Source organism: Simochromis diagramma, unplaced genomic scaffold (assembly GCF_900408965.1).
Source record: "Simochromis diagramma unplaced genomic scaffold, fSimDia1.1 OVJJ01000321.1, whole genome shotgun sequence".
In the NCBI taxonomy this organism is placed as follows: domain Eukaryota; kingdom Metazoa; phylum Chordata; class Actinopteri; order Cichliformes; family Cichlidae; genus Simochromis; species Simochromis diagramma.
In genome coordinates, this window is record NW_024386772.1 from 3,379,364 (window position 1) to 3,384,540 (window position 5,177).

A 5,177-nucleotide genomic window follows, 5' to 3' on the forward strand; every position below is an offset into this window, starting at 1 on the left:
TTAACTACAACAGAAGACTGACCTTCGTGTAAATGCTTGAGCAGACTAACATGTGAGCTGGAGTGTTCTGGGACGTTATATTTGATCTTTGAATGGCTGCAATCCAGGCCACCCGTCGCCTCTTTGTTACTTCGGAAACATGGCTCGAACAATTTCTCTTCAACGACGTAATCCGATAACAACCAATCTCTTTACCCGTCGGCTTCCCGTGGCTGTCATGTGACCGGCTATTGCAGTTAATAATACAACAGCTTCTTGACATTTTTGTGTTTCTTTTTATCGCTGTGTGACTGATTTCAATTAAAAGCCTGCGTGCGCTAGTACCTCTTGCCACGAGTTCCCAGAATCCTTTGTGGTTCTACCCCTGAATGACGTCACATTTTCAATCTCTATATAATATGCATGTTAAATTTTATATTTGGGGTGAAATATCAAGTCTTTTCAAGTAAACCGGTTCAAGTCCAATTCAAGTCCCAGGTCATTGGTGTAAAAGTCCAAGTCAAGTCACAAGTCTTACAACATTTTTTCAAGTCAAGTCTAAAGTCATAAAATTAATGACTCGAGTCTGACTCGAGTCCAAGTCATGTGACTCGAGTCCACACCTCTGATATATATATATATATATATATATATATATATATATATATATATATATATATATATATATATATATATATATATATATACATATATATATGTAGGGGGTTGAAAACAATACTCCAGGAGTTAGCTGTGCTCGCGGACTCTATCAAGCCTTGACCTCCCGGCCAGCTATTGCGCTGGTGGATAACAGAGCTCTTCGAAAACGTGGAAGCACTTTTGCAAATATGTGATATTTTGATAAATTAAGTAGATATTTGAGCATTACACAGCTACATTCTCGGCTGAAAGTATCTTAAAAGGTTATTTTGTGACCCAGAAAGGGTAGTCTGGGGAAAAGGAGGATCGCATTTGTCGGCTGTGGCTGTCGGAGCCTGTGCGTACTTGTAAGCGCGGCAATGGCGGAGGAGCGCGGCTAAAAAACTTATTACTTTTCCTGGGTCACAAAATAAACTTTTAAGATATTTTCAGGCGAGAATGTAGCTGTGTAAAGTTCAAATATCTGTTCGATTTATCAAGACATCACATATTTGCAAAAATGCGCCGAAGTTTTCAGAGACGTGTCAAATCTAGCCTTTATTTAACAACATAAGCAAACTCTATGTTACAATGATTGCACAGCCATTAAGGATCAAATCAGTTTCTAAAAAATGTTCTGTTTTTTCTCCCTCTGCTTGCTTCTTACCGTCTTTGAGGCTCGGGACCAGCACTCCTGCTGTTGGACAGAAAGACATCAACTCAGTGGTAAGTATTTTGGTTTTCCAATATATTAGCAACTGTCAGTGACATTTATATTAATCAGGCTGGACTTTAATCATACTTTAGAACAGCCTCTTTTACTTTTTGTTTTTGTGCTTTGGTTTGGGGAAGTTGATTCTTTACTGATCTTTTCCTGTCTTCTGTTATTAGACTTGAGATATGACTGCACTATGCTGTTGCTGGTGACTCCAGTTAATTCTACAAGACATGCTGTGTAAGTAAACAAACAACAACAGTTTGGTTTGCATTTCTTGAAAGATCACATCCCCCAAACTTAGTTTAGAGGGTCTACACTGTAAATAGTGAAGTCTGCAAGTTTTCTTTTGTTTTGTGCCCAAATCATTTTGCACATCATTAGAATGAAAGTTATTGGCCATGTTAGCATAGCCCTTTTTAAAATGATGCTTTCATGACATTATTGTATGTTGGGTGGTGGTCAGGGCTATCCAGACTGACAATTGGGACATTGAGTGTCACCTCTCCGGTGGGGAGGGAGCCTGAGATTGTCCAAATTGGAGTCTGTTTTATACCAAATGCAAAAAAAAATGTTTTAAGAAAGCAATTAAGTTCATGTTCCAAAAAATGTTGTTGTGTGTTGTGGTGGCAAGTGCTGTTGGCTCATGTTGGGCTCATGTTGGGTTCATTTTATGAGCGATAGAAGACAAGTATGCTCAAAGTGCTTTTTCTTAAACTTGTTAAGTAATTGAAGGGGAAAATATGGCTGCCATGAATCTCTGCCTCACTCAGGAGACCCAAACGTACAAAGAGCACCGCACCCACACAGTAATGATTTTTATTATGTATAATACTAAGATGATTGTTCAAAAGCTGGTGGAAACCCGCAGCTCTCCTTAAATGGCTGAAGCACTTTGCCTCACGTTGCTTCTTCTGCAGCTTTCTGGGCATCTTCTTATGTGGAGACGCCACATCACCCATCACTATGGCAAACACTTCTTGTCCTCCGTCAGGCATTGCAGTGCATTCCATAACGCTTAGCATTTAGGCCAGTTCAGTCTTTGTTTTTTCACACCAGAGAATTTCACTTCTCACTCCTCTTATATGAATCAGCTTGTAAAAACTACAGCACATGTGAAAGAGGAACACTGAACGCTGTTTGTATTGGATAACTGGTTCTACAACCTGAGCTATGGCAGGCTGTGACAAAATAAGCTCCTTGTATGATAGTGTTTGGTTCTCTAACAGCTCAAAACATACTTTGGAGACGTGCACTTTGAATTTTCATGCACAGTAACTCTTTTTTGAATATAACATGTTGAATTAGGTCACGCGATCTTTAAGTGTTTTATTCTGCATTTAAATAATAATATGTAGAATGAGCTCTTACAGGTCTGTTGGATTTATGAAGGCCCTCCTCATTTTCTTCAGCTCTATAAGCATGTAACAATGATATCAAGTGCACCTTAGTTTTGTGTTTGGTATCAAGCGGGTGTGTTATGCTGCACGAAAATTAATTTAAAGACTTGGACAAACAACTTGGATGTAAAAGTTGGCTATTCTCATTACAAATATTCTATTCATTCATCGGGCTTCAAACTTTGGTGGCCAAGTATCTGTTTTCACAGTGCTGTCTATGTTTCGTTCACCAAAAGTGCACACTTCATTCTCCTCACTGGGACATGTGACTTATATTTATTAACATAAGTTGGTTGATGTGAAGTCTCATCCAAATTCCATTATAACTTAGAAATGTTCATAAAACAATAGGTAATGATACTCAGTATGTGGTATTAACATACAGCTTTACATTTTAAAACCCTGAAAATGTATCAGTCAATATTTTTCTTTTGTTGAGAAAAAATGAGTTAGGAGCAGAGACTCTCTTCTGAGAAAATATGTAGGGCACATACCATATTTAGCTCTTAGGAAGTTTTTCTTGTTTGATCACATAACTGTGAAAAAACAAGGCATGACTAGAGAAGTAGTGCTTTACACAGACAATTGTGTTACTGACAATGACTACTTAGAATAAGTCAACTAAACCTTCTCTTTCTCCAGGCTGCTTGAGCATCTATACAGCTCTGACCTTTCCCTTCTTGTCTTTCAGTCCTAAAGTCATTATAACGTGCAGTGGACATGAAGCCAGCCGCGGAGGTGTCCAGGTGGATAGCGAATGAGCAACAGCTTCTGACTTTCCAAAAAGTACTCATTTATTTACAATATCAAAAATAAAAGTCCTACCTCTACCACACATTACTAAAGAGCACACTAGTCCGCGTATACACGGGAGCATCCATTACAGGAGTGCAAAGAAGAACAAAAAGGGGGTGACACACCAGTCATGAGACAGGAGGCGCCGCCATGTGGTGATAGACTGCATTACAATAGCAACTGTTACAGCATGAGAACCTGGGAGAGATGTGATCTGAAGAGCTGTGGAGAGGGGTGAGGAGTGTATGCAACCCTATGAACTCCAGCCATGGCATCTTCTGCGAGTTGTTAGAATATCCATTCACATGCCCGTCCACCTCATAGATAGAAGTGTTGATCTGCTGAGCCCGTACGGAGCCTTCTGATGGAAAATTTATGGGATTTTATATGTAGCGGATCAGTCTGTACTGAATAAAACAAAATAATGGGATGCTACAGAGATTTCTCACTGACCTGACTTTGTGAAAGACGCAAGTAAGACATTGGTGTTTGTTTTTTTAAAACTCTGAAGGGAGTCTATGTATACTGGCCACAAAGTTGTAGCTCTTATATCTGCACAGAAAGTCACTGTTCTGCTCCATCTTAGTTCTGAATTTCACAGATAGATAAGGGGAAGAGACACAGTTTATGTAGTTCTTCACCCCATGTGACAATATTCTATAGGTTCCTTAAGAGGTACTATAGCTAATGTTGAAGTGAAGTGTTAATTTATGCTTTACTTTTTTACTAAAAGCTTTTTTACTTTTACTAAAAAATTTGTACATTTGACTTATGCTGTGTCCCGATTACTACATAACAATGATGTTCCTGGAAGATTGGTGTGAAAAACGAAGGCTATTCAGATTTAAAACCACAAATGGAGTGATATTAAAAAACTCTCAAAACCTGACAAACTTGTGCTTGCAACATGCAATTTTATTCTATATGAGCATGAATAATGTGGAGTTCGGTTCATCTTTGGATCAGCTTACTTGTGTGAAAAGAGTTTCTCACAGATAAACTACCTAAATTCAAAATGTCACTCTTGCCTCCCAGATGAGAGCATTCACTCTTGTGTGGCAATCAAAGTTTAACTTTGCAGCCATAACGCTGAAAATGAAAATGTCTAGTAATGTTCAGAAATGTAAGTCAGATTAAAGAAATTAGATTTGTTTTGTTTTTTTATTATTATTTTTTAATAGTCTATTATCTTGCATAGATCATGTGTTAAGAACCTGTATTGTACATATTAATTACATGATATTCAGTGGATGCTGTTTACAGGTCTGAGGTTTGATTCTGTATCAGATCAAATAAAGGAAGAATGTCACATCTTTAACCAAAATTACACTGCAATTGCACAATTTCTTCTTGTAATGTTTTGTTTCTTACCAAAAAAGAATCCTTTCCTTTGGATTCTTCTACACAAATAAATGAGATACTTCTGTCTTAAATGTTGACTCATGGGAGGAGAAATCACTTGTGGGTAAACCAAAAGTCAGACTGTCTTCATGGCAAAAGTACATTTATGTAAAGAAATTTCTTATATTTGAAGGTCAAGGCTACTTTCAAAAGCAGTGTGATTCAAAAACACAATTAACAGTTAGTGACTATTCAGAAATTATGAGAATCCAAAGCGCACTGTACTGGTTTCAGGCATGTCAGATATG

General features: G+C 37.9%; 1 long non-coding RNA gene across 1 annotated transcript; it reads left to right on the plus strand.

Annotated features, from left to right (window-relative positions):
- The first annotated feature begins 908 nt into the window (after positions 1–908).
- LOC120740653 lies at positions 909–1,897 on the plus strand. The gene is made up of 2 exons (XR_005697432.1): positions 909–1,344; positions 1,510–1,897. It is a non-coding gene; the product is annotated as an uncharacterized LOC120740653 (long non-coding RNA).
- The last annotated feature ends 3,280 nt before the right edge of the window (positions 1,898–5,177 follow it).